This window comes from Musa acuminata, chromosome BXJ3-8, assembly GCF_036884655.1.
Source record: "Musa acuminata AAA Group cultivar baxijiao chromosome BXJ3-8, Cavendish_Baxijiao_AAA, whole genome shotgun sequence".
Taxonomy (NCBI): Eukaryota; Viridiplantae; Streptophyta; class Magnoliopsida; order Zingiberales; family Musaceae; genus Musa; species Musa acuminata.
The window spans coordinates 38638745-38666465 of NC_088356.1; the positions used below are offsets into that span (position 1 = coordinate 38638745).

Below are 27721 nucleotides of genomic sequence, written 5' to 3' on the forward strand. Positions count from 1 at the left end.
TGCGGCCCCATTCCGGAAAGCTCTCTCCGAGCCCCACGAGACTGACTGCGTAGCGGTCACGGCGAATTCCGAGGCCCAAAACCATCGCCTCGGAGGTCGACGGGAGAGGTTTTGGCCGCTCGGGGCGCAAAAAGGAGTGCAACACGAGGACTTCCCATGGGGTCACCCATCCTGGAACCATACATGTCTGATCATTGTATGTTTACGAAGAAATTTTTAGATGATGACTTCATTTACATGTTACTGACACATTTACTGTTGGCCATGATGCTGGAAAAATTGAAAAGCTTAAAGGAGAGTTTTAAGTAAGTCTTTTGGCCGCTCGGGGCGCAAAAAGGAGTGCAACACGAGGACTTCCCAGGGGGTCACCCATCCTAGTACTACTCTCGCCCAAGCACGCTTAACTTCGGAGTTCTGATGGGATCCGGTGCTTTAGTGCTGGTATGATCGCACTCGTTTTGTGTGCGTCGTCCCTCGCCTTTGTGCACGTCGCGGACGGCGCATATCGACGACCGGAGCCCATTGCGCGCCCCGAAACCTCTCGAACGATCTCGGAATCGCCATCGTCGGATCTCTCCGATGCCCACGAGGCCGACCGCGTACCGGACACGGCAAGCGCGCGCCGAAACCATCGGGACTTTCTCGAACGAACTCGGAATCGCTATTGCGGCCCCATTCCGGAAAGCTCTCTCCGAGCCCCACGAGACTGACTGCGTAGCGGTCACGGCGAATTCCGAGGCCCAAAACCATCGCCTCGGAGGTCGACGGGAGAGGTTTTGGCCGCTCGGGGCGCAAAAAGGAGTGCAACACGAGGACTTCCCATGGGGTCACCCATCCTGGAACCATACATGTCTGATCATTGTATGTTTACGAAGAAATTTTTAGATGATGACTTCATTTACATGTTACTGACACATTTACTGTTGGCCATGATGCTGGAAAAATTGAAAAGCTTAAAGGAGAGTTTTAAGTAAGTCTTTTGGCCGCTCGGGGCGCAAAAAGGAGTGCAACACGAGGACTTCCCAGGGGGTCACCCATCCTAGTACTACTCTCGCCCAAGCACGCTTAACTTCGGAGTTCTGATGGGATCCGGTGCTTTAGTGCTGGTATGATCGCACTCGTTTTGTGTGCGTCGTCCCTCGCCTTTGTGCACGTCGCGGACGGCGCATATCGACGACCGGAGCCCATTGCGCGCCCCGAAACCTCTCGAACGATCTCGGAATCGCCATCGTCGGATCTCTCCGATGCCCACGAGGCCGACCGCGTACCGGACACGGCAAGCGCGCGCCGAAACCATCGGGACTTTCTCGAACGAACTCGGAATCGCTATTGCGGCCCCATTCCGGAAAGCTCTCTCCGAGCCCCACGAGACTGACTGCGTAGCGGTCACGGCGAATTCCGAGGCCCAAAACCATCGCCTCGGAGGTCGACGGGAGAGGTTTTGGCCGCTCGGGGCGCAAAAAGGAGTGCAACACGAGGACTTCCCATGGGGTCACCCATCCTGGAACCATACATGTCTGATCATTGTATGTTTACGAAGAAATTTTTAGATGATGACTTCATTTACATGTTACTGACACATTTACTGTTGGCCATGATGCTGGAAAAATTGAAAAGCTTAAAGGAGAGTTTTAAGTAAGTCTTTTGGCCGCTCGGGGCGCAAAAAGGAGTGCAACACGAGGACTTCCCAGGGGGTCACCCATCCTAGTACTACTCTCGCCCAAGCACGCTTAACTTCGGAGTTCTGATGGGATCCGGTGCTTTAGTGCTGGTATGATCGCACTCGTTTTGTGTGCGTCGTCCCTCGCCTTTGTGCACGTCGCGGACGGCGCATATCGACGACCGGAGCCCATTGCGCGCCCCGAAACCTCTCGAACGATCTCGGAATCGCCATCGTCGGATCTCTCCGATGCCCACGAGGCCGACCGCGTACCGGACACGGCAAGCGCGCGCCGAAACCATCGGGACTTTCTCGAACGAACTCGGAATCGCTATTGCGGCCCCATTCCGGAAAGCTCTCTCCGAGCCCCACGAGACTGACTGCGTAGCGGTCACGGCGAATTCCGAGGCCCAAAACCATCGCCTCGGAGGTCGACGGGAGAGGTTTTGGCCGCTCGGGGCGCAAAAAGGAGTGCAACACGAGGACTTCCCATGGGGTCACCCATCCTGGAACCATACATGTCTGATCATTGTATGTTTACGAAGAAATTTTTAGATGATGACTTCATTTACATGTTACTGACACATTTACTGTTGGCCATGATGCTGGAAAAATTGAAAAGCTTAAAGGAGAGTTTTAAGTAAGTCTTTTGGCCGCTCGGGGCGCAAAAAGGAGTGCAACACGAGGACTTCCCAGGGGGTCACCCATCCTAGTACTACTCTCGCCCAAGCACGCTTAACTTCGGAGTTCTGATGGGATCCGGTGCTTTAGTGCTGGTATGATCGCACTCGTTTTGTGTGCGTCGTCCCTCGCCTTTGTGCACGTCGCGGACGGCGCATATCGACGACCGGAGCCCATTGCGCGCCCCGAAACCTCTCGAACGATCTCGGAATCGCCATCGTCGGATCTCTCCGATGCCCACGAGGCCGACCGCGTACCGGACACGGCAAGCGCGCGCCGAAACCATCGGGACTTTCTCGAACGAACTCGGAATCGCTATTGCGGCCCCATTCCGGAAAGCTCTCTCCGAGCCCCACGAGACTGACTGCGTAGCGGTCACGGCGAATTCCGAGGCCCAAAACCATCGCCTCGGAGGTCGACGGGAGAGGTTTTGGCCGCTCGGGGCGCAAAAAGGAGTGCAACACGAGGACTTCCCATGGGGTCACCCATCCTGGAACCATACATGTCTGATCATTGTATGTTTACGAAGAAATTTTTAGATGATGACTTCATTTACATGTTACTGACACATTTACTGTTGGCCATGATGCTGGAAAAATTGAAAAGCTTAAAGGAGAGTTTTAAGTAAGTCTTTTGGCCGCTCGGGGCGCAAAAAGGAGTGCAACACGAGGACTTCCCAGGGGGTCACCCATCCTAGTACTACTCTCGCCCAAGCACGCTTAACTTCGGAGTTCTGATGGGATCCGGTGCTTTAGTGCTGGTATGATCGCACTCGTTTTGTGTGCGTCGTCCCTCGCCTTTGTGCACGTCGCGGACGGCGCATATCGACGACCGGAGCCCATTGCGCGCCCCGAAACCTCTCGAACGATCTCGGAATCGCCATCGTCGGATCTCTCCGATGCCCACGAGGCCGACCGCGTACCGGACACGGCAAGCGCGCGCCGAAACCATCGGGACTTTCTCGAACGAACTCGGAATCGCTATTGCGGCCCCATTCCGGAAAGCTCTCTCCGAGCCCCACGAGACTGACTGCGTAGCGGTCACGGCGAATTCCGAGGCCCAAAACCATCGCCTCGGAGGTCGACGGGAGAGGTTTTGGCCGCTCGGGGCGCAAAAAGGAGTGCAACACGAGGACTTCCCATGGGGTCACCCATCCTGGAACCATACATGTCTGATCATTGTATGTTTACGAAGAAATTTTTAGATGATGACTTCATTTACATGTTACTGACACATTTACTGTTGGCCATGATGCTGGAAAAATTGAAAAGCTTAAAGGAGAGTTTTAAGTAAGTCTTTTGGCCGCTCGGGGCGCAAAAAGGAGTGCAACACGAGGACTTCCCAGGGGGTCACCCATCCTAGTACTACTCTCGCCCAAGCACGCTTAACTTCGGAGTTCTGATGGGATCCGGTGCTTTAGTGCTGGTATGATCGCACTCGTTTTGTGTGCGTCGTCCCTCGCCTTTGTGCACGTCGCGGACGGCGCATATCGACGACCGGAGCCCATTGCGCGCCCCGAAACCTCTCGAACGATCTCGGAATCGCCATCGTCGGATCTCTCCGATGCCCACGAGGCCGACCGCGTACCGGACACGGCAAGCGCGCGCCGAAACCATCGGGACTTTCTCGAACGAACTCGGAATCGCTATTGCGGCCCCATTCCGGAAAGCTCTCTCCGAGCCCCACGAGACTGACTGCGTAGCGGTCACGGCGAATTCCGAGGCCCAAAACCATCGCCTCGGAGGTCGACGGGAGAGGTTTTGGCCGCTCGGGGCGCAAAAAGGAGTGCAACACGAGGACTTCCCATGGGGTCACCCATCCTGGAACCATACATGTCTGATCATTGTATGTTTACGAAGAAATTTTTAGATGATGACTTCATTTACATGTTACTGACACATTTACTGTTGGCCATGATGCTGGAAAAATTGAAAAGCTTAAAGGAGAGTTTTAAGTAAGTCTTTTGGCCGCTCGGGGCGCAAAAAGGAGTGCAACACGAGTACTACTCTCGTCCTAGTACTACTCTCGCCCAAGCACGCTTAACTTCGGAGTTCTGATGGGATCCGGTGCTTTAGTGCTGGTATGATCGCACTCGTTTTGTGTGCGTCGTCCCTCGCCTTTGTGCACGTCGCGGACGGCGCATATCGACGACCGGAGCCCATTGCGCGCCCCGAAACCTCTCGAACGATCTCGGAATCGCCATCGTCGGATCTCTCCGATGCCCACGAGGCCGACCGCGTACCGGACACGGCAAGCGCGCGCCGAAACCATCGGGACTTTCTCGAACGAACTCGGAATCGCTATTGCGGCCCCATTCCGGAAAGCTCTCTCCGAGCCCCACGAGACTGACTGCGTAGCGGTCACGGCGAATTCCGAGGCCCAAAACCATCGCCTCGGAGGTCGACGGGAGAGGTTTTGGCCGCTCGGGGCGCAAAAAGGAGTGCAACACGAGGACTTCCCATGGGGTCACCCATCCTAGAACCATACATGTCTGATCATTGTATGTTTACGAAGAAATTTTTAGATGATGACTTCATTTACATGTTACTGACACATTTACTGTTGGCCATGATGCTGGAAAAATTGAAAAGCTTAAAGGAGAGTTTTAAGTAAGTCTTTTGGCCGCTCGGGGCGCAAAAAGGAGTGCAACACGAGGACTTCCCAGGGGGTCACCCATCCTAGTACTACTCTCGCCCAAGCACGCTTAACTTCGGAGTTCTGATGGGATCCGGTGCTTTAGTGCTGGTATGATCGCACTCGTTTTGTGTGCGTCGTCCCTCGCCTTTGTGCACGTCGCGGACGGCGCATATCGACGACCGGAGCCCATTGCGCGCCCCGAAACCTCTCGAACGATCTCGGAATCGCCATCGTCGGATCTCTCCGATGCCCACGAGGCCGACCGCGTACCGGACACGGCAAGCGCGCGCCGAAACCATCGGGACTTTCTCGAACGAACTCGGAATCGCTATTGCGGCCCCATTCCGGAAAGCTCTCTCCGAGCCCCACGAGACTGACTGCGTAGCGGTCACGGCGAATTCCGAGGCCCAAAACCATCGCCTCGGAGGTCGACGGGAGAGGTTTTGGCCGCTCGGGGCGCAAAAAGGAGTGCAACACGAGGACTTCCCATGGGGTCACCCATCCTGGAACCATACATGTCTGATCATTGTATGTTTACGAAGAAATTTTTAGATGATGACTTCATTTACATGTTACTGACACATTTACTGTTGGCCATGATGCTGGAAAAATTGAAAAGCTTAAAGGAGAGTTTTAAGTAAGTCTTTTGGCCGCTCGGGGCGCAAAAAGGAGTGCAACACGAGGACTTCCCAGGGGGTCACCCATCCTAGTACTACTCTCGCCCAAGCACGCTTAACTTCGGAGTTCTGATGGGATCCGGTGCTTTAGTGCTGGTATGATCGCACTCGTTTTGTGTGCGTCGTCCCTCGCCTTTGTGCACGTCGCGGACGGCGCATATCGACGACCGGAGCCCATTGCGCGCCCCGAAACCTCTCGAACGATCTCGGAATCGCCATCGTCGGATCTCTCCGATGCCCACGAGGCCGACCGCGTACCGGACACGGCAAGCGCGCGCCGAAACCATCGGGACTTTCTCGAACGAACTCGGAATCGCTATTGCGGCCCCATTCCGGAAAGCTCTCTCCGAGCCCCACGAGACTGACTGCGTAGCGGTCACGGCGAATTCCGAGGCCCAAAACCATCGCCTCGGAGGTCGACGGGAGAGGTTTTGGCCGCTCGGGGCGCAAAAAGGAGTGCAACACGAGGACTTCCCATGGGGTCACCCATCCTGGAACCATACATGTCTGATCATTGTATGTTTACGAAGAAATTTTTAGATGATGACTTCATTTACATGTTACTGACACATTTACTGTTGGCCATGATGCTGGAAAAATTGAAAAGCTTAAAGGAGAGTTTTAAGTAAGTCTTTTGGCCGCTCGGGGCGCAAAAAGGAGTGCAACACGAGGACTTCCCAGGGGGTCACCCATCCTAGTACTACTCTCGCCCAAGCACGCTTAACTTCGGAGTTCTGATGGGATCCGGTGCTTTAGTGCTGGTATGATCGCACTCGTTTTGTGTGCGTCGTCCCTCGCCTTTGTGCACGTCGCGGACGGCGCATATCGACGACCGGAGCCCATTGCGCGCCCCGAAACCTCTCGAACGATCTCGGAATCGCCATCGTCGGATCTCTCCGATGCCCACGAGGCCGACCGCGTACCGGACACGGCAAGCGCGCGCCGAAACCATCGGGACTTTCTCGAACGAACTCGGAATCGCTATTGCGGCCCCATTCCGGAAAGCTCTCTCCGAGCCCCACGAGACTGACTGCGTAGCGGTCACGGCGAATTCCGAGGCCCAAAACCATCGCCTCGGAGGTCGACGGGAGAGGTTTTGGCCGCTCGGGGCGCAAAAAGGAGTGCAACACGAGGACTTCCCATGGGGTCACCCATCCTGGAACCATACATGTCTGATCATTGTATGTTTACGAAGAAATTTTTAGATGATGACTTCATTTACATGTTACTGACACATTTACTGTTGGCCATGATGCTGGAAAAATTGAAAAGCTTAAAGGAGAGTTTTAAGTAAGTCTTTTGGCCGCTCGGGGCGCAAAAAGGAGTGCAACACGAGGACTTCCCAGGGGGTCACCCATCCTAGTACTACTCTCGCCCAAGCACGCTTAACTTCGGAGTTCTGATGGGATCCGGTGCTTTAGTGCTGGTATGATCGCACTCGTTTTGTGTGCGTCGTCCCTCGCCTTTGTGCACGTCGCGGACGGCGCATATCGACGACCGGAGCCCATTGCGCGCCCCGAAACCTCTCGAACGATCTCGGAATCGCCATCGTCGGATCTCTCCGATGCCCACGAGGCCGACCGCGTACCGGACACGGCAAGCGCGCGCCGAAACCATCGGGACTTTCTCGAACGAACTCGGAATCGCTATTGCGGCCCCATTCCGGAAAGCTCTCTCCGAGCCCCACGAGACTGACTGCGTAGCGGTCACGGCGAATTCCGAGGCCCAAAACCATCGCCTCGGAGGTCGACGGGAGAGGTTTTGGCCGCTCGGGGCGCAAAAAGGAGTGCAACACGAGGACTTCCCATGGGGTCACCCATCCTGGAACCATACATGTCTGATCATTGTATGTTTACGAAGAAATTTTTAGATGATGACTTCATTTACATGTTACTGACACATTTACTGTTGGCCATGATGCTGGAAAAATTGAAAAGCTTAAAGGAGAGTTTTAAGTAAGTCTTTTGGCCGCTCGGGGCGCAAAAAGGAGTGCAACACGAGGACTTCCCAGGGGGTCACCCATCCTAGTACTACTCTCGCCCAAGCACGCTTAACTTCGGAGTTCTGATGGGATCCGGTGCTTTAGTGCTGGTATGATCGCACTCGTTTTGTGTGCGTCGTCCCTCGCCTTTGTGCACGTCGCGGACGGCGCATATCGACGACCGGAGCCCATTGCGCGCCCCGAAACCTCTCGAACGATCTCGGAATCGCCATCGTCGGATCTCTCCGATGCCCACGAGGCCGACCGCGTACCGGACACGGCAAGCGCGCGCCGAAACCATCGGGACTTTCTCGAACGAACTCGGAATCACTATTGCGGCCCCATTCCGGAAAGCTCTCTCCGAGCCCCACGAGACTGACTGCGTAGCGGTCACGGCGAATTCCGAGGCCCAAAACCATCGCCTCGGAGGTCGACGGGAGAGGTTTTGGCCGCTCGGGGCGCAAAAAGGAGTGCAACACGAGGACTTCCCATGGGGTCACCCATCCTGGAACCATACATGTCTGATCATTGTATGTTTACGAAGAAATTTTTAGATGATGACTTCATTTACATGTTACTGACACATTTACTGTTGGCCATGATGCTGGAAAAATTGAAAAGCTTAAAGGAGAGTTTTAAGTAAGTCTTTTGGCCGCTCGGGGCGCAAAAAGGAGTGCAACACGAGTACTACTCTCGTCCTAGTACTACTCTCGCCCAAGCACGCTTAACTTCGGAGTTCTGATGGGATCCGGTGCTTTAGTGCTGGTATGATCGCACTCGTTTTGTGTGCGTCGTCCCTCGCCTTTGTGCACGTCGCGGACGGCGCATATCGACGACCGGAGCCCATTGCGCGCCCCGAAACCTCTCGAACGATCTCGGAATCGCCATCGTCGGATCTCTCCGATGCCCACGAGGCCGACCGCGTACCGGACACGGCAAGCGCGCGCCGAAACCATCGGGACTTTCTCGAACGAACTCGGAATCGCTATTGCGGCCCCATTCCGGAAAGCTCTCTCCGAGCCCCACGAGACTGACTGCGTAGCGGTCACGGCGAATTCCGAGGCCCAAAACCATCGCCTCGGAGGTCGACGGGAGAGGTTTTGGCCGCTCGGGGCGCAAAAAGGAGTGCAACACGAGGACTTCCCATGGGGTCACCCATCCTAGAACCATACATGTCTGATCATTGTATGTTTACGAAGAAATTTTTAGATGATGACTTCATTTACATGTTACTGACACATTTACTGTTGGCCATGATGCTGGAAAAATTGAAAAGCTTAAAGGAGAGTTTTAAGTAAGTCTTTTGGCCGCTCGGGGCGCAAAAAGGAGTGCAACACGAGGACTTCCCAGGGGGTCACCCATCCTAGTACTACTCTCGCCCAAGCACGCTTAACTTCGGAGTTCTGATGGGATCCGGTGCTTTAGTGCTGGTATGATCGCACTCGTTTTGTGTGCGTCGTCCCTCGCCTTTGTGCACGTCGCGGACGGCGCATATCGACGACCGGAGCCCATTGCGCGCCCCGAAACCTCTCGAACGATCTCGGAATCGCCATCGTCGGATCTCTCCGATGCCCACGAGGCCGACCGCGTACCGGACACGGCAAGCGCGCGCCGAAACCATCGGGACTTTCTCGAACGAACTCGGAATCGCTATTGCGGCCCCATTCCGGAAAGCTCTCTCCGAGCCCCACGAGACTGACTGCGTAGCGGTCACGGCGAATTCCGAGGCCCAAAACCATCGCCTCGGAGGTCGACGGGAGAGGTTTTGGCCGCTCGGGGCGCAAAAAGGAGTGCAACACGAGGACTTCCCATGGGGTCACCCATCCTGGAACCATACATGTCTGATCATTGTATGTTTACGAAGAAATTTTTAGATGATGACTTCATTTACATGTTACTGACACATTTACTGTTGGCCATGATGCTGGAAAAATTGAAAAGCTTAAAGGAGAGTTTTAAGTAAGTCTTTTGGCCGCTCGGGGCGCAAAAAGGAGTGCAACACGAGGACTTCCCAGGGGGTCACCCATCCTAGTACTACTCTCGCCCAAGCACGCTTAACTTCGGAGTTCTGATGGGATCCGGTGCTTTAGTGCTGGTATGATCGCACTCGTTTTGTGTGCGTCGTCCCTCGCCTTTGTGCACGTCGCGGACGGCGCATATCGACGACCGGAGCCCATTGCGCGCCCCGAAACCTCTCGAACGATCTCGGAATCGCCATCGTCGGATCTCTCCGATGCCCACGAGGCCGACCGCGTACCGGACACGGCAAGCGCGCGCCGAAACCATCGGGACTTTCTCGAACGAACTCGGAATCGCTATTGCGGCCCCATTCCGGAAAGCTCTCTCCGAGCCCCACGAGACTGACTGCGTAGCGGTCACGGCGAATTCCGAGGCCCAAAACCATCGCCTCGGAGGTCGACGGGAGAGGTTTTGGCCGCTCGGGGCGCAAAAAGGAGTGCAACACGAGGACTTCCCATGGGGTCACCCATCCTGGAACCATACATGTCTGATCATTGTATGTTTACGAAGAAATTTTTAGATGATGACTTCATTTACATGTTACTGACACATTTACTGTTGGCCATGATGCTGGAAAAATTGAAAAGCTTAAAGGAGAGTTTTAAGTAAGTCTTTTGGCCGCTCGGGGCGCAAAAAGGAGTGCAACACGAGGACTTCCCAGGGGGTCACCCATCCTAGTACTACTCTCGCCCAAGCACGCTTAACTTCGGAGTTCTGATGGGATCCGGTGCTTTAGTGCTGGTATGATCGCACTCGTTTTGTGTGCGTCGTCCCTCGCCTTTGTGCACGTCGCGGACGGCGCATATCGACGACCGGAGCCCATTGCGCGCCCCGAAACCTCTCGAACGATCTCGGAATCGCCATCGTCGGATCTCTCCGATGCCCACGAGGCCGACCGCGTACCGGACACGGCAAGCGCGCGCCGAAACCATCGGGACTTTCTCGAACGAACTCGGAATCGCTATTGCGGCCCCATTCCGGAAAGCTCTCTCCGAGCCCCACGAGACTGACTGCGTAGCGGTCACGGCGAATTCCGAGGCCCAAAACCATCGCCTCGGAGGTCGACGGGAGAGGTTTTGGCCGCTCGGGGCGCAAAAAGGAGTGCAACACGAGGACTTCCCATGGGGTCACCCATCCTGGAACCATACATGTCTGATCATTGTATGTTTACGAAGAAATTTTTAGATGATGACTTCATTTACATGTTACTGACACATTTACTGTTGGCCATGATGCTGGAAAAATTGAAAAGCTTAAAGGAGAGTTTTAAGTAAGTCTTTTGGCCGCTCGGGGCGCAAAAAGGAGTGCAACACGAGGACTTCCCAGGGGGTCACCCATCCTAGTACTACTCTCGCCCAAGCACGCTTAACTTCGGAGTTCTGATGGGATCCGGTGCTTTAGTGCTGGTATGATCGCACTCGTTTTGTGTGCGTCGTCCCTCGCCTTTGTGCACGTCGCGGACGGCGCATATCGACGACCGGAGCCCATTGCGCGCCCCGAAACCTCTCGAACGATCTCGGAATCGCCATCGTCGGATCTCTCCGATGCCCACGAGGCCGACCGCGTACCGGACACGGCAAGCGCGCGCCGAAACCATCGGGACTTTCTCGAACGAACTCGGAATCGCTATTGCGGCCCCATTCCGGAAAGCTCTCTCCGAGCCCCACGAGACTGACTGCGTAGCGGTCACGGCGAATTCCGAGGCCCAAAACCATCGCCTCGGAGGTCGACGGGAGAGGTTTTGGCCGCTCGGGGCGCAAAAAGGAGTGCAACACGAGGACTTCCCATGGGGTCACCCATCCTGGAACCATACATGTCTGATCATTGTATGTTTACGAAGAAATTTTTAGATGATGACTTCATTTACATGTTACTGACACATTTACTGTTGGCCATGATGCTGGAAAAATTGAAAAGCTTAAAGGAGAGTTTTAAGTAAGTCTTTTGGCCGCTCGGGGCGCAAAAAGGAGTGCAACACGAGGACTTCCCAGGGGGTCACCCATCCTAGTACTACTCTCGCCCAAGCACGCTTAACTTCGGAGTTCTGATGGGATCCGGTGCTTTAGTGCTGGTATGATCGCACTCGTTTTGTGTGCGTCGTCCCTCGCCTTTGTGCACGTCGCGGACGGCGCATATCGACGACCGGAGCCCATTGCGCGCCCCGAAACCTCTCGAACGATCTCGGAATCGCCATCGTCGGATCTCTCCGATGCCCACGAGGCCGACCGCGTACCGGACACGGCAAGCGCGCGCCGAAACCATCGGGACTTTCTCGAACGAACTCGGAATCGCTATTGCGGCCCCATTCCGGAAAGCTCTCTCCGAGCCCCACGAGACTGACTGCGTAGCGGTCACGGCGAATTCCGAGGCCCAAAACCATCGCCTCGGAGGTCGACGGGAGAGGTTTTGGCCGCTCGGGGCGCAAAAAGGAGTGCAACACGAGGACTTCCCATGGGGTCACCCATCCTGGAACCATACATGTCTGATCATTGTATGTTTACGAAGAAATTTTTAGATGATGACTTCATTTACATGTTACTGACACATTTACTGTTGGCCATGATGCTGGAAAAATTGAAAAGCTTAAAGGAGAGTTTTAAGTAAGTCTTTTGGCCGCTCGGGGCGCAAAAAGGAGTGCAACACGAGGACTTCCCAGGGGGTCACCCATCCTAGTACTACTCTCGCCCAAGCACGCTTAACTTCGGAGTTCTGATGGGATCCGGTGCTTTAGTGCTGGTATGATCGCACTCGTTTTGTGTGCGTCGTCCCTCGCCTTTGTGCACGTCGCGGACGGCGCATATCGACGACCGGAGCCCATTGCGCGCCCCGAAACCTCTCGAACGATCTCGGAATCGCCATCGTCGGATCTCTCCGATGCCCACGAGGCCGACCGCGTACCGGACACGGCAAGCGCGCGCCGAAACCATCGGGACTTTCTCGAACGAACTCGGAATCGCTATTGCGGCCCCATTCCGGAAAGCTCTCTCCGAGCCCCACGAGACTGACTGCGTAGCGGTCACGGCGAATTCCGAGGCCCAAAACCATCGCCTCGGAGGTCGACGGGAGAGGTTTTGGCCGCTCGGGGCGCAAAAAGGAGTGCAACACGAGGACTTCCCATGGGGTCACCCATCCTGGAACCATACATGTCTGATCATTGTATGTTTACGAAGAAATTTTTAGATGATGACTTCATTTACATGTTACTGACACATTTACTGTTGGCCATGATGCTGGAAAAATTGAAAAGCTTAAAGGAGAGTTTTAAGTAAGTCTTTTGGCCGCTCGGGGCGCAAAAAGGAGTGCAACACGAGGACTTCCCAGGGGGTCACCCATCCTAGTACTACTCTCGCCCAAGCACGCTTAACTTCGGAGTTCTGATGGGATCCGGTGCTTTAGTGCTGGTATGATCGCACTCGTTTTGTGTGCGTCGTCCCTCGCCTTTGTGCACGTCGCGGACGGCGCATATCGACGACCGGAGCCCATTGCGCGCCCCGAAACCTCTCGAACGATCTCGGAATCGCCATCGTCGGATCTCTCCGATGCCCACGAGGCCGACCGCGTACCGGACACGGCAAGCGCGCGCCGAAACCATCGGGACTTTCTCGAACGAACTCGGAATCGCTATTGCGGCCCCATTCCGGAAAGCTCTCTCCGAGCCCCACGAGACTGACTGCGTAGCGGTCACGGCGAATTCCGAGGCCCAAAACCATCGCCTCGGAGGTCGACGGGAGAGGTTTTGGCCGCTCGGGGCGCAAAAAGGAGTGCAACACGAGGACTTCCCATGGGGTCACCCATCCTGGAACCATACATGTCTGATCATTGTATGTTTACGAAGAAATTTTTAGATGATGACTTCATTTACATGTTACTGACACATTTACTGTTGGCCATGATGCTGGAAAAATTGAAAAGCTTAAAGGAGAGTTTTAAGTAAGTCTTTTGGCCGCTCGGGGCGCAAAAAGGAGTGCAACACGAGGACTTCCCAGGGGGTCACCCATCCTAGTACTACTCTCGCCCAAGCACGCTTAACTTCGGAGTTCTGATGGGATCCGGTGCTTTAGTGCTGGTATGATCGCACTCGTTTTGTGTGCGTCGTCCCTCGCCTTTGTGCACGTCGCGGACGGCGCATATCGACGACCGGAGCCCATTGCGCGCCCCGAAACCTCTCGAACGATCTCGGAATCGCCATCGTCGGATCTCTCCGATGCCCACGAGGCCGACCGCGTACCGGACACGGCAAGCGCGCGCCGAAACCATCGGGACTTTCTCGAACGAACTCGGAATCGCTATTGCGGCCCCATTCCGGAAAGCTCTCTCCGAGCCCCACGAGACTGACTGCGTAGCGGTCACGGCGAATTCCGAGGCCCAAAACCATCGCCTCGGAGGTCGACGGGAGAGGTTTTGGCCGCTCGGGGCGCAAAAAGGAGTGCAACACGAGGACTTCCCATGGGGTCACCCATCCTGGAACCATACATGTCTGATCATTGTATGTTTACGAAGAAATTTTTAGATGATGACTTCATTTACATGTTACTGACACATTTACTGTTGGCCATGATGCTGGAAAAATTGAAAAGCTTAAAGGAGAGTTTTAAGTAAGTCTTTTGGCCGCTCGGGGCGCAAAAAGGAGTGCAACACGAGGACTTCCCAGGGGGTCACCCATCCTAGTACTACTCTCGCCCAAGCACGCTTAACTTCGGAGTTCTGATGGGATCCGGTGCTTTAGTGCTGGTATGATCGCACTCGTTTTGTGTGCGTCGTCCCTCGCCTTTGTGCACGTCGCGGACGGCGCATATCGACGACCGGAGCCCATTGCGCGCCCCGAAACCTCTCGAACGATCTCGGAATCGCCATCGTCGGATCTCTCCGATGCCCACGAGGCCGACCGCGTACCGGACACGGCAAGCGCGCGCCGAAACCATCGGGACTTTCTCGAACGAACTCGGAATCGCTATTGCGGCCCCATTCCGGAAAGCTCTCTCCGAGCCCCACGAGACTGACTGCGTAGCGGTCACGGCGAATTCCGAGGCCCAAAACCATCGCCTCGGAGGTCGACGGGAGAGGTTTTGGCCGCTCGGGGCGCAAAAAGGAGTGCAACACGAGGACTTCCCATGGGGTCACCCATCCTGGAACCATACATGTCTGATCATTGTATGTTTACGAAGAAATTTTTAGATGATGACTTCATTTACATGTTACTGACACATTTACTGTTGGCCATGATGCTGGAAAAATTGAAAAGCTTAAAGGAGAGTTTTAAGTAAGTCTTTTGGCCGCTCGGGGCGCAAAAAGGAGTGCAACACGAGGACTTCCCAGGGGGTCACCCATCCTAGTACTACTCTCGCCCAAGCACGCTTAACTTCGGAGTTCTGATGGGATCCGGTGCTTTAGTGCTGGTATGATCGCACTCGTTTTGTATGCGTCGTCCCTCGCCTTTGTGCACGTCGCGGACGGCGCATATCGACGACCGGAGCCCATTGCGCGCCCCGAAACCTCTCGAACGATCTCGGAATCGCCATCGTCGGATCTCTCCGATGCCCACGAGGCCGACCGCGTACCGGACACGGCAAGCGCGCGCCGAAACCATCGGGACTTTCTCGAACGAACTCGGAATCGCTATTGCGGCCCCATTCCGGAAAGCTCTCTCCGAGCCCCACGAGACTGACTGCGTAGCGGTCACGGCGAATTCCGAGGCCCAAAACCATCGCCTCGGAGGTCGACGGGAGAGGTTTTGGCCGCTCGGGGCGCAAAAAGGAGTGCAACACGAGGACTTCCCATGGGGTCACCCATCCTGGAACCATACATGTCTGATCATTGTATGTTTACGAAGAAATTTTTAGATGATGACTTCATTTACATGTTACTGACACATTTACTGTTGGCCATGATGCTGGAAAAATTGAAAAGCTTAAAGGAGAGTTTTAAGTAAGTCTTTTGGCCGCTCGGGGCGCAAAAAGGAGTGCAACACGAGGACTTCCCAGGGGGTCACCCATCCTAGTACTACTCTCGCCCAAGCACGCTTAACTTCGGAGTTCTGATGGGATCCGGTGCTTTAGTGCTGGTATGATCGCACTCGTTTTGTGTGCGTCGTCCCTCGCCTTTGTGCACGTCGCGGACGGCGCATATCGACGACCGGAGCCCATTGCGCGCCCCGAAACCTCTCGAACGATCTCGGAATCGCCATCGTCGGATCTCTCCGATGCCCACGAGGCCGACCGCGTACCGGACACGGCAAGCGCGCGCCGAAACCATCGGGACTTTCTCGAACGAACTCGGAATCGCTATTGCGGCCCCATTCCGGAAAGCTCTCTCCGAGCCCCACGAGACTGACTGCGTAGCGGTCACGGCGAATTCCGAGGCCCAAAACCATCGCCTCGGAGGTCGACGGGAGAGGTTTTGGCCGCTCGGGGCGCAAAAAGGAGTGCAACACGAGGACTTCCCATGGGGTCACCCATCCTGGAACCATACATGTCTGATCATTGTATGTTTACGAAGAAATTTTTAGATGATGACTTCATTTACATGTTACTGACACATTTACTGTTGGCCATGATGCTGGAAAAATTGAAAAGCTTAAAGGAGAGTTTTAAGTAAGTCTTTTGGCCGCTCGGGGCGCAAAAAGGAGTGCAACACGAGGACTTCCCAGGGGGTCACCCATCCTAGTACTACTCTCGCCCAAGCACGCTTAACTTCGGAGTTCTGATGGGATCCGGTGCTTTAGTGCTGGTATGATCGCACTCGTTTTGTGTGCGTCGTCCCTCGCCTTTGTGCACGTCGCGGACGGCGCATATCGACGACCGGAGCCCATTGCGCGCCCCGAAACCTCTCGAACGATCTCGGAATCGCCATCGTCGGATCTCTCCGATGCCCACGAGGCCGACCGCGTACCGGACACGGCAAGCGCGCGCCGAAACCATCGGGACTTTCTCGAACGAACTCGGAATCGCTATTGCGGCCCCATTCCGGAAAGCTCTCTCCGAGCCCCACGAGACTGACTGCGTAGCGGTCACGGCGAATTCCGAGGCCCAAAACCATCGCCTCGGAGGTCGACGGGAGAGGTTTTGGCCGCTCGGGGCGCAAAAAGGAGTGCAACACGAGGACTTCCCATGGGGTCACCCATCCTGGAACCATACATGTCTGATCATTGTATGTTTACGAAGAAATTTTTAGATGATGACTTCATTTACATGTTACTGACACATTTACTGTTGGCCATGATGCTGGAAAAATTGAAAAGCTTAAAGGAGAGTTTTAAGTAAGTCTTTTGGCCGCTCGGGGCGCAAAAAGGAGTGCAACACGAGGACTTCCCAGGGGGTCACCCATCCTAGTACTACTCTCGCCCAAGCACGCTTAACTTCGGAGTTCTGATGGGATCCGGTGCTTTAGTGCTGGTATGATCACACTCGTTTTGTGTGCGTCGTCCCTCGCCTTTGTGCACGTCGCGGACGGCGCATATCGACGACCGGAGCCCATTGCGCGCCCCGAAACCTCTCGAACGATCTCGGAATCGCCATCGTCGGATCTCTCCGATGCCCACGAGGCCGACCGCGTACCGGACACGGCAAGCGCGCGCCGAAACCATCGGGACTTTCTCGAACGAACTCGGAATCGCTATTGCGGCCCCATTCCGGAAAGCTCTCTCCGAGCCCCACGAGACTGACTGCGTAGCGGTCACGGCGAATTCCGAGGCCCAAAACCATCGCCTCGGAGGTCGACGGGAGAGGTTTTGGCCGCTCGGGGCGCAAAAAGGAGTGCAACACGAGGACTTCCCATGGGGTCACCCATCCTGGAACCATACATGTCTGATCATTGTATGTTTACGAAGAAATTTTTAGATGATGACTTCATTTACATGTTACTGACACATTTACTGTTGGCCATGATGCTGGAAAAATTGAAAAGCTTAAAGGAGAGTTTTAAGTAAGTCTTTTGGCCGCTCGGGGCGCAAAAAGGAGTGCAACACGAGGACTTCCCAGGGGGTCACCCATCCTAGTACTACTCTCGCCCAAGCACGCTTAACTTCGGAGTTCTGATGGGATCCGGTGCTTTAGTGCTGGTATGATCGCACTCGTTTTGTGTGCGTCGTCCCTCGCCTTTGTGCACGTCGCGGACGGCGCATATCGACGACCGGAGCCCATTGCGCGCCCCGAAACCTCTCGAACGATCTCGGAATCGCCATCGTCGGATCTCTCCGATGCCCACGAGGCCGACCGCGTACCGGACACGGCAAGCGCGCGCCGAAACCATCGGGACTTTCTCGAACGAACTCGGAATCGCTATTGCGGCCCCATTCCGGAAAGCTCTCTCCGAGCCCCACGAGACTGACTGCGTAGCGGTCACGGCGAATTCCGAGGCCCAAAACCATCGCCTCGGAGGTCGACGGGAGAGGTTTTGGCCGCTCGGGGCGCAAAAAGGAGTGCAACACGAGGACTTCCCATGGGGTCACCCATCCTGGAACCATACATGTCTGATCATTGTATGTTTACGAAGAAATTTTTAGATGATGACTTCATTTACATGTTACTGACACATTTACTGTTGGCCATGATGCTGGAAAAATTGAAAAGCTTAAAGGAGAGTTTTAAGTAAGTCTTTTGGCCGCTCGGGGCGCAAAAAGGAGTGCAACACGAGGACTTCCCAGGGGGTCACCCATCCTAGTACTACTCTCGCCCAAGCACGCTTAACTTCGGAGTTCTGATGGGATCCGGTGCTTTAGTGCTGGTATGATCGCACTCGTTTTGTGTGCGTCGTCCCTCGCCTTTGTGCACGTCGCGGACGGCGCATATCGACGACCGGAGCCCATTGCGCGCCCCGAAACCTCTCGAACGATCTCGGAATCGCCATCGTCGGATCTCTCCGATGCCCACGAGGCCGACCGCGTACCGGACACGGCAAGCGCGCGCCGAAACCATCGGGACTTTCTCGAACGAACTCGGAATCGCTATTGCGGCCCCATTCCGGAAAGCTCTCTCCGAGCCCCACGAGACTGACTGCGTAGCGGTCACGGCGAATTCCGAGGCCCAAAACCATCGCCTCGGAGGTCGACGGGAGAGGTTTTGGCCGCTCGGGGCGCAAAAAGGAGTGCAACACGAGGACTTCCCATGGGGTCACCCATCCTGGAACCATACATGTCTGATCATTGTATGTTTACGAAGAAATTTTTAGATGATGACTTCATTTACATGTTACTGACACATTTACTGTTGGCCATGATGCTGGAAAAATTGAAAAGCTTAAAGGAGAGTTTTAAGTAAGTCTTTTGGCCGCTCGGGGCGCAAAAAGGAGTGCAACACGAGGACTTCCCAGGGGGTCACCCATCCTAGTACTACTCTCGCCCAAGCACGCTTAACTTCGGAGTTCTGATGGGATCCGGTGCTTTAGTGCTGGTATGATCGCACTCGTTTTGTGTGCGTCGTCCCTCGCCTTTGTGCACGTCGCGGACGGCGCATATCGACGACCGGAGCCCATTGCGCGCCCCGAAACCTCTCGAACGATCTCGGAATCGCCATCGTCGGATCTCTCCGATGCCCACGAGGCCGACCGCGTACCGGACACGGCAAGCGCGCGCCGAAACCATCGGGACTTTCTCGAACGAACTCGGAATCGCTATTGCGGCCCCATTCCGGAAAGCTCTCTCCGAGCCCCACGAGACTGACTGCGTAGCGGTCACGGCGAATTCCGAGGCCCAAAACCATCGCCTCGGAGGTCGACGGGAGAGGTTTTGGCCGCTCGGGGCGCAAAAAGGAGTGCAACACGAGGACTTCCCATGGGGTCACCCATCCTGGAACCATACATGTCTGATCATTGTATGTTTACGAAGAAATTTTTAGATGATGACTTCATTTACATGTTACTGACACATTTACTGTTGGCCATGATGCTGGAAAAATTGAAAAGCTTAAAGGAGAGTTTTAAGTAAGTCTTTTGGCCGCTCGGGGCGCAAAAAGGAGTGCAACACGAGTACTACTCTCGTCCTAGTACTACTCTCGCCCAAGCACGCTTAACTTCGGAGTTCTGATGGGATCCGGTGCTTTAGTGCTGGTATGATCGCACTCGTTTTGTGTGCGTCGTCCCTCGCCTTTGTGCACGTCGCGGACGGCGCATATCGACGACCGGAGCCCATTGCGCGCCCCGAAACCTCTCGAACGATCTCGGAATCGCCATCGTCGGATCTCTCCGATGCCCACGAGGCCGACCGCGTACCGGACACGGCAAGCGCGCGCCGAAACCATCGGGACTTTCTCGAACGAACTCGGAATCGCTATTGCGGCCCCATTCCGGAAAGCTCTCTCCGAGCCCCACGAGACTGACTGCGTAGCGGTCACGGCGAATTCCGAGGCCCAAAACCATCGCCTCGGAGGTCGACGGGAGAGGTTTTGGCCGCTCGGGGCGCAAAAAGGAGTGCAACACGAGGACTTCCCATGGGGTCACCCATCCTGGAACCATACATGTCTGATCATTGTATGTTTACGAAGAAATTTTTAGATGATGACTTCATTTACATGTTACTGACACATTTACTGTTGGCCATGATGCTGGAAAAATTGAAAAGCTTAAAGGAGAGTTTTAAGTAAGTCTTTTGGCCGCTCGGGGCGCAAAAAGGAGTGCAACACGAGTACTACTCTCGTCCTAGTACTACTCTCGCCCAAGCACGCTTAACTTCGGAGTTCTGATGGGATCCGGTGCTTTAGTGCTGGTATGATCGCACTCGTTTTGTGTGCGTCGTCCCTCGCCTTTGTGCACGTCGCGGACGGCGCATATCGACGACCGGAGCCCATTGCGCGCCCCGAAACCTCTCGAACGATCTCGGAATCGCCATCGTCGGATCTCTCCGATGCCCACGAGGCCGACCGCGTACCGGACACGGCAAGCGCGCGCCGAAACCATCGGGACTTTCTCGAACGAACTCGGAATCGCTATTGCGGCCCCATTCCGGAAAGCTCTCTCCGAGCCCCACGAGACTGACTGCGTAGCGGTCACGGCGAATTCCGAGGCCCAAAACCATCGCCTCGGAGGTCGACGGGAGAGGTTTTGGCCGCTCGGGGCGCAAAAAGGAGTGCAACACGAGGACTTCCCATGGGGTCACCCATCCTGGAACCATACATGTCTGATCATTGTATGTTTACGAAGAAATTTTTAGATGATGACTTCATTTACATGTTACTGACACATTTACTGTTGGCCATGATGCTGGAAAAATTGAAAAGCTTAAAGGAGAGTTTTAAGTAAGTCTTTTGGCCGCTCGGGGCGCAAAAAGGAGTGCAACACGAGGACTTCCCAGGGGGTCACCCATCCTAGTACTACTCTCGCCCAAGCACGCTTAACTTCGGAGTTCTGATGGGATCCGGTGCTTTAGTGCTGGTATGATCGCACTCGTTTTGTGTGCGTCGTCCCTCGCCTTTGTGCACGTCGCGGACGGCGCATATCGACGACCGGAGCCCATTGCGCGCCCCGAAACCTCTCGAACGATCTCGGAATCGCCATCGTCGGATCTCTCCGATGCCCACGAGGCCGACCGCGTACCGGACACGGCAAGCGCGCGCCGAAACCATCGGGACTTTCTCGAACGAACTCGGAATCGCTATTGCGGCCCCATTCCGGAAAGCTCTCTCCGAGCCCCACGAGACTGACTGCGTAGCGGTCACGGCGAATTCCGAGGCCCAAAACCATCGCCTCGGAGGTCGACGGGAGAGGTTTTGGCCGCTCGGGGCGCAAAAAGGAGTGCAACACGAGGACTTCCCATGGGGTCACCCATCCTGGAACCATACATGTCTGATCATTGTATGTTTACGAAGAAATTTTTAGATGATGACTTCATTTACATGTTACTGACACATTTACTGTTGGCCATGATGCTGGAAAAATTGAAAAGCTTAAAGGAGAGTTTTAAGTAAGTCTTTTGGCCGCTCGGGGCGCAAAAAGGAGTGCAACACGAGGACTTCCCAGGGGGTCACCCATCCTAGTACTACTCTCGCCCAAGCACGCTTAACTTCGGAGTTCTGATGGGATCCGGTGCTTTAGTGCTGGTATGATCGCACTCGTTTTGTGTGCGTCGTCCCTCGCCTTTGTGCACGTCGCGGACGGCGCATATCGACGACCGGAGCCCATTGCGCGCCCCGAAACCTCTCGAACGATCTCGGAATCGCCATCGTCGGATCTCTCCGATGCCCACGAGGCCGACCGCGTACCGGACACGGCAAGCGCGCGCCGAAACCATCGGGACTTTCTCGAACGAACTCGGAATCGCTATTGCGGCCCCATTCCGGAAAGCTCTCTCCGAGCCCCACGAGACTGACTGCGTAGCGGTCACGGCGAATTCCGAGGCCCAAAACCATCGCCTCGGAGGTCGACGGGAGAGGTTTTGGCCGCTCGGGGCGCAAAAAGGAGTGCAACACGAGGACTTCCCATGGGGTCACCCATCCTGGAACCATACATGTCTGATCATTGTATGTTTACGAAGAAATTTTTAGATGATGACTTCATTTACATGTTACTGACACATTTACTGTTGGCCATGATGCTGGAAAAATTGAAAAGCTTAAAGGAGAGTTTTAAGTAAGTCTTTTGGCCGCTCGGGGCGCAAAAAGGAGTGCAACACGAGTACTACTCTCGTCCTAGTACTACTCTCGCCCAAGCACGCTTAACTTCGGAGTTCTGATGGGATCCGGTGCTTTAGTGCTGGTATGATCGCACTCGTTTTGTGTGCGTCGTCCCTCGCCTTTGTGCACGTCGCGGACGGCGCATATCGACGACCGGAGCCCATTGCGCGCCCCGAAACCTCTCGAACGATCTCGGAATCGCCATCGTCGGATCTCTCCGATGCCCACGAGGCCGACCGCGTACCGGACACGGCAAGCGCGCGCCGAAACCATCGGGACTTTCTCGAACGAACTCGGAATCGCTATTGCGGCCCCATTCCGGAAAGCTCTCTCCGAGCCCCACGAGACTGACTGCGTAGCGGTCACGGCGAATTCCGAGGCCCAAAACCATCGCCTCGGAGGTCGACGGGAGAGGTTTTGGCCGCTCGGGGCGCAAAAAGGAGTGCAACACGAGGACTTCCCATGGGGTCACCCATCCTGGAACCATACATGTCTGATCATTGTATGTTTACGAAGAAATTTTTAGATGATGACTTCATTTACATGTTACTGACACATTTACTGTTGGCCATGATGCTGGAAAAATTGAAAAGCTTAAAGGAGAGTTTTAAGTAAGTCTTTTGGCCGCTCGGGGCGCAAAAAGGAGTGCAACACGAGGACTTCCCAGGGGGTCACCCATCCTAGTACTACTCTCGCCCAAGCACGCTTAACTTCGGAGTTCTGATGGGATCCGATGCTTTAGTGCTGGTATGATCGCACTCGTTTTGTGTGCGTCGTCCCTCGCCTTTGTGCACGTCGCGGACGGCGCATATCGACGACCGGAGCCCATTGCGCGCCCCGAAACCTCTCGAACGATCTCGGAATCGCCATCGTCGGATCTCTCCGATGCCCACGAGGCCGACCGCGTACCGGACACGGCAAGCGCGCGCCGAAACCATCGGGACTTTCTCGAACGAACTCGGAATCGCTATTGCGGCCCCATTCCGGAAAGCTCTCTCCGAGCCCCACGAGACTGACTGCGTAGCGGTCACGGCGAATTCCGAGGCCCAAAACCATCGCCTCGGAGGTCGACGGGAGAGGTTTTGGCCGCTCGGGGCGCAAAAAGGAGTGCAACACGAGGACTTCCCATGGGGTCACCCATCCTGGAACCATACATGTCTGATCATTGTATGTTTACGAAGAAATTTTTAGATGATGACTTCATTTACATGTTACTGACACATTTACTGTTGGCCATGATGCTGGAAAAATTGAAAAGCTTAAAGGAGAGTTTTAAGTAAGTCTTTTGGCCGCTCGGGGCGCAAAAAGGAGTGCAACACGAGGACTTCCCAGGGGGTCACCCATCCTAGTACTACTCTCGCCCAAGCACGCTTAACTTCGGAGTTCTGATGGGATCCGGTGCTTTAGTGCTGGTATGATCGCACTCGTTTTGTGTGCGTCGTCCCTCGCCTTTGTGCACGTCGCGGACGGCGCATATCGACGACCGGAGCCCATTGCGCGCCCCGAAACCTCTCGAACGATCTCGGAATCGCCATCGTCGGATCTCTCCGATGCCCACGAGGCCGACCGCGTACCGGACACGGCAAGCGCGCGCCGAAACCATCGGGACTTTCTCGAACGAACTCGGAATCGCTATTGCGGCCCCATTCCGGAAAGCTCTCTCCGAGCCCCACGAGACTGACTGCGTAGCGGTCACGGCGAATTCCGAGGCCCAAAACCATCGCCTCGGAGGTCGACGGGAGAGGTTTTGGCCGCTCGGGGCGCAAAAAGGAGTGCAACACGAGGACTTCCCATGGGGTCACCCATCCTGGAACCATACATGTCTGATCATTGTATGTTTACGAAGAAATTTTTAGATGATGACTTCATTTACATGTTACTGACACATTTACTGTTGGCCATGATGCTGGAAAAATTGAAAAGCTTAAAGGAGAGTTTTAAGTAAGTCTTTTGGCCGCTCGGGGCGCAAAAAGGAGTGCAACACGAGGACTTCCCAGGGGGTCACCCATCCTAGTACTACTCTCGCCCAAGCACGCTTAACTTCGGAGTTCTGATGGGATCCGGTGCTTTAGTGCTGGTATGATCGCACTCGTTTTGTGTGCGTCGTCCCTCGCCTTTGTGCACGTCGCGGACGGCGCATATCGACGACCGGAGCCCATTGCGCGCCCCGAAACCTCTCGAACGATCTCGGAATCGCCATCGTCGGATCTCTCCGATGCCCACGAGGCCGACCGCGTACCGGACACGGCAAGCGCGCGCCGAAACCATCGGGACTTTCTCGAACGAACTCGGAATCGCTATTGCGGCCCCATTCCGGAAAGCTCTCTCCGAGCCCCACGAGACTGACTGCGTAGCGGTCACGGCGAATTCCGAGGCCCAAAACCATCGCCTCGGAGGTCGACGGGAGAGGTTTTGGCCGCTCGGGGCGCAAAAAGGAGTGCAACACGAGGACTTCCCATGGGGTCACCCATCCTGGAACCATACATGTCTGATCATTGTATGTTTACGAAGAAATTTTTAGATGATGACTTCATTTACATGTTACTGACACATTTACTGTTGGCCATGATGCTGGAAAAATTGAAAAGCTTAAAGGAGAGTTTTAAGTAAGTCTTTTGGCCGCTCGGGGCGCAAAAAGGAGTGCAACACGAGGACTTCCCAGGGGGTCACCCATCCTAGTACTACTCTCGCCCAAGCACGCTTAACTTCGGAGTTCTGATGGGATCCGGTGCTTTAGTGCTGGTATGATCGCACTCGTTTTGTGTGCGTCGTCCCTCGCCTTTGTGCACGTCGCGGACGGCGCATATCGACGACCGGAGCCCATTGCGCGCCCCGAAACCTCTCGAACGATCTCGGAATCGCCATCGTCGGATCTCTCCGATGCCCACGAGGCCGACCGCGTACCGGACACGGCAAGCGCGCGCCGAAACCATCGGGACTTTCTCGAACGAACTCGGAATCGCTATTGCGGCCCCATTCCGGAAAGCTCTCTCCGAGCCCCACGAGACTGACTGCGTAGCGGTCACGGCGAATTCCGAGGCCCAAAACCATCGCCTCGGAGGTCGACGGGAGAGGTTTTGGCCGCTCGGGGCGCAAAAAGGAGTGCAACACGAGGACTTCCCATGGGGTCACCCATCCTGGAACCATACATGTCTGATCATTGTATGTTTACGAAGAAATTTTTAGATGATGACTTCATTTACATGTTACTGACACATTTACTGTTGGCCATGATGCTGGAAAAATTGAAAAGCTTAAAGGAGAGTTTTAAGTAAGTCTTTTGGCCGCTCGGGGCGCAAAAAGGAGTGCAACACGAGGACTTCCCAGGGGGTCACCCATCCTAGTACTACTCTCGCCCAAGCACGCTTAACTTCGGAGTTCTGATGGGATCCGGTGCTTTAGTGCTGGTATGATCGCACTCGTTTTGTGTGCGTCGTCCCTCGCCTTTGTGCACGTCGCGGACGGCGCATATCGACGACCGGAGCCCATTGCGCGCCCCGAAACCTCTCGAACGATCTCGGAATCGCCATCGTCGGATCTCTCCGATGCCCACGAGGCCGACCGCGTACCGGACACGGCAAGCGCGCGCCGAAACCATCGGGACTTTCTCGAACGAACTCGGAATCGCTATTGCGGCCCCATTCCGGAAAGCTCTCTCCGAGCCCCACGAGACTGACTGCGTAGCGGTCACGGCGAATTCCGAGGCCCAAAACCATCGCCTCGGAGGTCGACGGGAGAGGTTTTGGCCGCTCGGGGCGCAAAAAGGAGTGCAACACGAGGACTTCCCATGGGGTCACCCATCCTGGAACCATACATGTCTGATCATTGTATGTTTACGAAGAAATTTTTAGATGATGACTTCATTTACATGTTACTGACACATTTACTGTTGGCCATGATGCTGGAAAAATTGAAAAGCTTAAAGGAGAGTTTTAAGTAAGTCTTTTGGCCGCTCGGGGCGCAAAAAGGAGTGCAACACGAGGACTTCCCAGGGGGTCACCCATCCTAGTACTACTCTCGCCCAAGCACGCTTAACTTCGGAGTTCTGATGGGATCCGGTGCTTTAGTGCTGGTATGATCGCACTCGTTTTGTGTGCGTCGTCCCTCGCCTTTGTGCACGTCGCGGACGGCGCATATCGACGACCGGAGCCCATTGCGCGCCCCGAAACCTCTCGAACGATCTCGGAATCGCCATCGTCGGATCTCTCCGATGCCCACGAGGCCGACCGCGTACCGGACACGGCAAGCGCGCGCCGAAACCATCGGGACTTTCTCGAACGAACTCGGAATCGCTATTGCGGCCCCATTCCGGAAAGCTCTCTCCGAGCCCCACGAGACTGACTGCGTAGCGGTCACGGCGAATTCCGAGGCCCAAAACCATCGCCTCGGAGGTCGACGGGAGAGGTTTTGGCCGCTCGGGGCGCAAAAAGGAGTGCAACACGAGGACTTCCCATGGGGTCACCCATCCTGGAACCATACATGTCTGATCATTGTATGTTTACGAAGAAATTTTTAGATGATGACTTCATTTACATGTTACTGACACATTTACTGTTGGCCATGATGCTGGAAAAATTGAAAAGCTTAAAGGAGAGTTTTAAGTAAGTCTTTTGGCCGCTCGGGGCGCAAAAAGGAGTGCAACACGAGGACTTCCCAGGGGGTCACCCATCCTAGTACTACTCTCGCCCAAGCACGCTTAACTTCGGAGTTCTGATGGGATCCGGTGCTTTAGTGCTGGTATGATCGCACTCGTTTTGTGTGCGTCGTCCCTCGCCTTTGTGCACGTCGCGGACGGCGCATATCGACGACCGGAGCCCATTGCGCGCCCCGAAACCTCTCGAACGATCTCGGAATCGCCATCGTCGGATCTCTCCGATGCCCACGAGGCCGACCGCGTACCGGACACGGCAAGCGCGCGCCGAAACCATCGGGACTTTCTCGAACGAACTCGGAATCGCTATTGCGGCCCCATTCCGGAAAGCTCTCTCCGAGCCCCACGAGACTGACTGCGTAGCGGTCACGGCGAATTCCGAGGCCCAAAACCATCGCCTCGGAGGTCGACGGGAGAGGTTTTGGCCGCTCGGGGCGCAAAAAGGAGTGCAACACGAGGACTTCCCATGGGGTCACCCATCCTGGAACCATACATGTCTGATCATTGTATGTTTACGAAGAAATTTTTAGATGATGACTTCATTTACATGTTACTGACACATTTACTGTTGGCCATGATGCTGGAAAAATTGAAAAGCTTAAAGGAGAGTTTTAAGTAAGTCTTTTGGCCGCTCGGGGCGCAAAAAGGAGTGCAACACGAGGACTTCCCAGGGGGTCACCCATCCTAATACTACTCTCGCCCAAGCACGCTTAACTTCGGAGTTCTGATGGGATCCGGTGCTTTAGTGCTGGTATGATCGCACTCGTTTTGTGTGCGTCGTCCCTCGCCTTTGTGCACGTCGCGGACGGCGCATAT

At 55.1% G+C, this 27721-nt stretch overlaps 37 non-coding genes and 5 pseudogenes across 37 annotated transcripts; all 42 read right to left on the reverse strand.

Annotated features, from left to right (window-relative positions):
* Positions 1-336: 336 nt before the first annotated feature.
* On the reverse strand, positions 337-455 carry LOC135647945 (5S ribosomal RNA). Its single transcript, XR_010500640.1, has one exon. It is a non-coding gene; the product is annotated as a 5S ribosomal RNA (ribosomal RNA).
* Positions 456-1001: 546 nt separating this feature from the next.
* Positions 1002-1120, reverse strand: LOC135647946 (5S ribosomal RNA). Its single transcript, XR_010500641.1, has one exon. It is a non-coding gene; the product is annotated as a 5S ribosomal RNA (ribosomal RNA).
* A 546-nt stretch (positions 1121-1666) lies between these two features.
* Positions 1667-1785, reverse strand: LOC135647947 (5S ribosomal RNA). The gene has a single exon (XR_010500642.1). It is a non-coding gene; the product is annotated as a 5S ribosomal RNA (ribosomal RNA).
* Positions 1786-2331: 546 nt separating this feature from the next.
* On the reverse strand, positions 2332-2450 carry LOC135647948 (5S ribosomal RNA). Its single transcript, XR_010500643.1, has one exon. It is a non-coding gene; the product is annotated as a 5S ribosomal RNA (ribosomal RNA).
* Positions 2451-2996: 546 nt separating this feature from the next.
* LOC135647949 (5S ribosomal RNA) lies at positions 2997-3115 on the reverse strand. The gene has a single exon (XR_010500644.1). It is a non-coding gene; the product is annotated as a 5S ribosomal RNA (ribosomal RNA).
* A 546-nt stretch (positions 3116-3661) lies between these two features.
* Positions 3662-3780, reverse strand: LOC135647950 (5S ribosomal RNA). Its single transcript, XR_010500645.1, has one exon. It is a non-coding gene; the product is annotated as a 5S ribosomal RNA (ribosomal RNA).
* Positions 3781-4326: 546 nt separating this feature from the next.
* Positions 4327-4435, reverse strand: LOC135647763 (5S ribosomal RNA; annotated as a pseudogene).
* A 546-nt stretch (positions 4436-4981) lies between these two features.
* LOC135647951 (5S ribosomal RNA) lies at positions 4982-5100 on the reverse strand. Its single transcript, XR_010500646.1, has one exon. It is a non-coding gene; the product is annotated as a 5S ribosomal RNA (ribosomal RNA).
* Positions 5101-5646: 546 nt separating this feature from the next.
* Positions 5647-5765, reverse strand: LOC135647952 (5S ribosomal RNA). The gene has a single exon (XR_010500647.1). It is a non-coding gene; the product is annotated as a 5S ribosomal RNA (ribosomal RNA).
* A 546-nt stretch (positions 5766-6311) lies between these two features.
* On the reverse strand, positions 6312-6430 carry LOC135647953 (5S ribosomal RNA). The gene has a single exon (XR_010500648.1). It is a non-coding gene; the product is annotated as a 5S ribosomal RNA (ribosomal RNA).
* Positions 6431-6976: 546 nt separating this feature from the next.
* LOC135647955 (5S ribosomal RNA) lies at positions 6977-7095 on the reverse strand. The gene has a single exon (XR_010500650.1). It is a non-coding gene; the product is annotated as a 5S ribosomal RNA (ribosomal RNA).
* A 546-nt stretch (positions 7096-7641) lies between these two features.
* On the reverse strand, positions 7642-7760 carry LOC135647956 (5S ribosomal RNA). The gene has a single exon (XR_010500651.1). It is a non-coding gene; the product is annotated as a 5S ribosomal RNA (ribosomal RNA).
* A 546-nt stretch (positions 7761-8306) lies between these two features.
* On the reverse strand, positions 8307-8415 carry LOC135647764 (5S ribosomal RNA; annotated as a pseudogene).
* A 546-nt stretch (positions 8416-8961) lies between these two features.
* LOC135647957 (5S ribosomal RNA) lies at positions 8962-9080 on the reverse strand. Its single transcript, XR_010500652.1, has one exon. It is a non-coding gene; the product is annotated as a 5S ribosomal RNA (ribosomal RNA).
* Positions 9081-9626: 546 nt separating this feature from the next.
* Positions 9627-9745, reverse strand: LOC135647958 (5S ribosomal RNA). The gene has a single exon (XR_010500653.1). It is a non-coding gene; the product is annotated as a 5S ribosomal RNA (ribosomal RNA).
* A 546-nt stretch (positions 9746-10291) lies between these two features.
* LOC135647959 (5S ribosomal RNA) lies at positions 10292-10410 on the reverse strand. The gene has a single exon (XR_010500654.1). It is a non-coding gene; the product is annotated as a 5S ribosomal RNA (ribosomal RNA).
* Positions 10411-10956: 546 nt separating this feature from the next.
* Positions 10957-11075, reverse strand: LOC135647960 (5S ribosomal RNA). Its single transcript, XR_010500655.1, has one exon. It is a non-coding gene; the product is annotated as a 5S ribosomal RNA (ribosomal RNA).
* Positions 11076-11621: 546 nt separating this feature from the next.
* LOC135647962 (5S ribosomal RNA) lies at positions 11622-11740 on the reverse strand. The gene has a single exon (XR_010500656.1). It is a non-coding gene; the product is annotated as a 5S ribosomal RNA (ribosomal RNA).
* A 546-nt stretch (positions 11741-12286) lies between these two features.
* On the reverse strand, positions 12287-12405 carry LOC135647963 (5S ribosomal RNA). The gene has a single exon (XR_010500657.1). It is a non-coding gene; the product is annotated as a 5S ribosomal RNA (ribosomal RNA).
* A 546-nt stretch (positions 12406-12951) lies between these two features.
* Positions 12952-13070, reverse strand: LOC135647964 (5S ribosomal RNA). The gene has a single exon (XR_010500658.1). It is a non-coding gene; the product is annotated as a 5S ribosomal RNA (ribosomal RNA).
* Positions 13071-13616: 546 nt separating this feature from the next.
* LOC135647965 (5S ribosomal RNA) lies at positions 13617-13735 on the reverse strand. The gene has a single exon (XR_010500659.1). It is a non-coding gene; the product is annotated as a 5S ribosomal RNA (ribosomal RNA).
* A 546-nt stretch (positions 13736-14281) lies between these two features.
* LOC135647967 (5S ribosomal RNA) lies at positions 14282-14400 on the reverse strand. Its single transcript, XR_010500661.1, has one exon. It is a non-coding gene; the product is annotated as a 5S ribosomal RNA (ribosomal RNA).
* A 546-nt stretch (positions 14401-14946) lies between these two features.
* On the reverse strand, positions 14947-15065 carry LOC135647968 (5S ribosomal RNA). The gene has a single exon (XR_010500662.1). It is a non-coding gene; the product is annotated as a 5S ribosomal RNA (ribosomal RNA).
* A 546-nt stretch (positions 15066-15611) lies between these two features.
* On the reverse strand, positions 15612-15730 carry LOC135647969 (5S ribosomal RNA). Its single transcript, XR_010500663.1, has one exon. It is a non-coding gene; the product is annotated as a 5S ribosomal RNA (ribosomal RNA).
* A 546-nt stretch (positions 15731-16276) lies between these two features.
* LOC135647970 (5S ribosomal RNA) lies at positions 16277-16395 on the reverse strand. Its single transcript, XR_010500664.1, has one exon. It is a non-coding gene; the product is annotated as a 5S ribosomal RNA (ribosomal RNA).
* A 546-nt stretch (positions 16396-16941) lies between these two features.
* LOC135648081 (5S ribosomal RNA) lies at positions 16942-17060 on the reverse strand. Its single transcript, XR_010500772.1, has one exon. It is a non-coding gene; the product is annotated as a 5S ribosomal RNA (ribosomal RNA).
* Positions 17061-17606: 546 nt separating this feature from the next.
* On the reverse strand, positions 17607-17725 carry LOC135647971 (5S ribosomal RNA). The gene has a single exon (XR_010500665.1). It is a non-coding gene; the product is annotated as a 5S ribosomal RNA (ribosomal RNA).
* Positions 17726-18271: 546 nt separating this feature from the next.
* LOC135647972 (5S ribosomal RNA) lies at positions 18272-18390 on the reverse strand. Its single transcript, XR_010500666.1, has one exon. It is a non-coding gene; the product is annotated as a 5S ribosomal RNA (ribosomal RNA).
* Positions 18391-18936: 546 nt separating this feature from the next.
* On the reverse strand, positions 18937-19055 carry LOC135647973 (5S ribosomal RNA). The gene has a single exon (XR_010500667.1). It is a non-coding gene; the product is annotated as a 5S ribosomal RNA (ribosomal RNA).
* Positions 19056-19601: 546 nt separating this feature from the next.
* On the reverse strand, positions 19602-19710 carry LOC135647765 (5S ribosomal RNA; annotated as a pseudogene).
* A 546-nt stretch (positions 19711-20256) lies between these two features.
* On the reverse strand, positions 20257-20365 carry LOC135647766 (5S ribosomal RNA; annotated as a pseudogene).
* A 546-nt stretch (positions 20366-20911) lies between these two features.
* Positions 20912-21030, reverse strand: LOC135647974 (5S ribosomal RNA). The gene has a single exon (XR_010500668.1). It is a non-coding gene; the product is annotated as a 5S ribosomal RNA (ribosomal RNA).
* Positions 21031-21576: 546 nt separating this feature from the next.
* LOC135647975 (5S ribosomal RNA) lies at positions 21577-21695 on the reverse strand. The gene has a single exon (XR_010500669.1). It is a non-coding gene; the product is annotated as a 5S ribosomal RNA (ribosomal RNA).
* A 546-nt stretch (positions 21696-22241) lies between these two features.
* On the reverse strand, positions 22242-22350 carry LOC135647767 (5S ribosomal RNA; annotated as a pseudogene).
* A 546-nt stretch (positions 22351-22896) lies between these two features.
* LOC135646378 (5S ribosomal RNA) lies at positions 22897-23015 on the reverse strand. The gene has a single exon (XR_010499131.1). It is a non-coding gene; the product is annotated as a 5S ribosomal RNA (ribosomal RNA).
* Positions 23016-23561: 546 nt separating this feature from the next.
* LOC135647976 (5S ribosomal RNA) lies at positions 23562-23680 on the reverse strand. Its single transcript, XR_010500670.1, has one exon. It is a non-coding gene; the product is annotated as a 5S ribosomal RNA (ribosomal RNA).
* Positions 23681-24226: 546 nt separating this feature from the next.
* Positions 24227-24345, reverse strand: LOC135647978 (5S ribosomal RNA). Its single transcript, XR_010500672.1, has one exon. It is a non-coding gene; the product is annotated as a 5S ribosomal RNA (ribosomal RNA).
* A 546-nt stretch (positions 24346-24891) lies between these two features.
* On the reverse strand, positions 24892-25010 carry LOC135647979 (5S ribosomal RNA). The gene has a single exon (XR_010500673.1). It is a non-coding gene; the product is annotated as a 5S ribosomal RNA (ribosomal RNA).
* Positions 25011-25556: 546 nt separating this feature from the next.
* On the reverse strand, positions 25557-25675 carry LOC135647980 (5S ribosomal RNA). The gene has a single exon (XR_010500674.1). It is a non-coding gene; the product is annotated as a 5S ribosomal RNA (ribosomal RNA).
* Positions 25676-26221: 546 nt separating this feature from the next.
* LOC135647981 (5S ribosomal RNA) lies at positions 26222-26340 on the reverse strand. Its single transcript, XR_010500675.1, has one exon. It is a non-coding gene; the product is annotated as a 5S ribosomal RNA (ribosomal RNA).
* Positions 26341-26886: 546 nt separating this feature from the next.
* LOC135647982 (5S ribosomal RNA) lies at positions 26887-27005 on the reverse strand. Its single transcript, XR_010500676.1, has one exon. It is a non-coding gene; the product is annotated as a 5S ribosomal RNA (ribosomal RNA).
* A 546-nt stretch (positions 27006-27551) lies between these two features.
* Positions 27552-27670, reverse strand: LOC135646363 (5S ribosomal RNA). The gene has a single exon (XR_010499117.1). It is a non-coding gene; the product is annotated as a 5S ribosomal RNA (ribosomal RNA).
* Between the last annotated feature and the right edge of the window lie 51 nt (positions 27671-27721).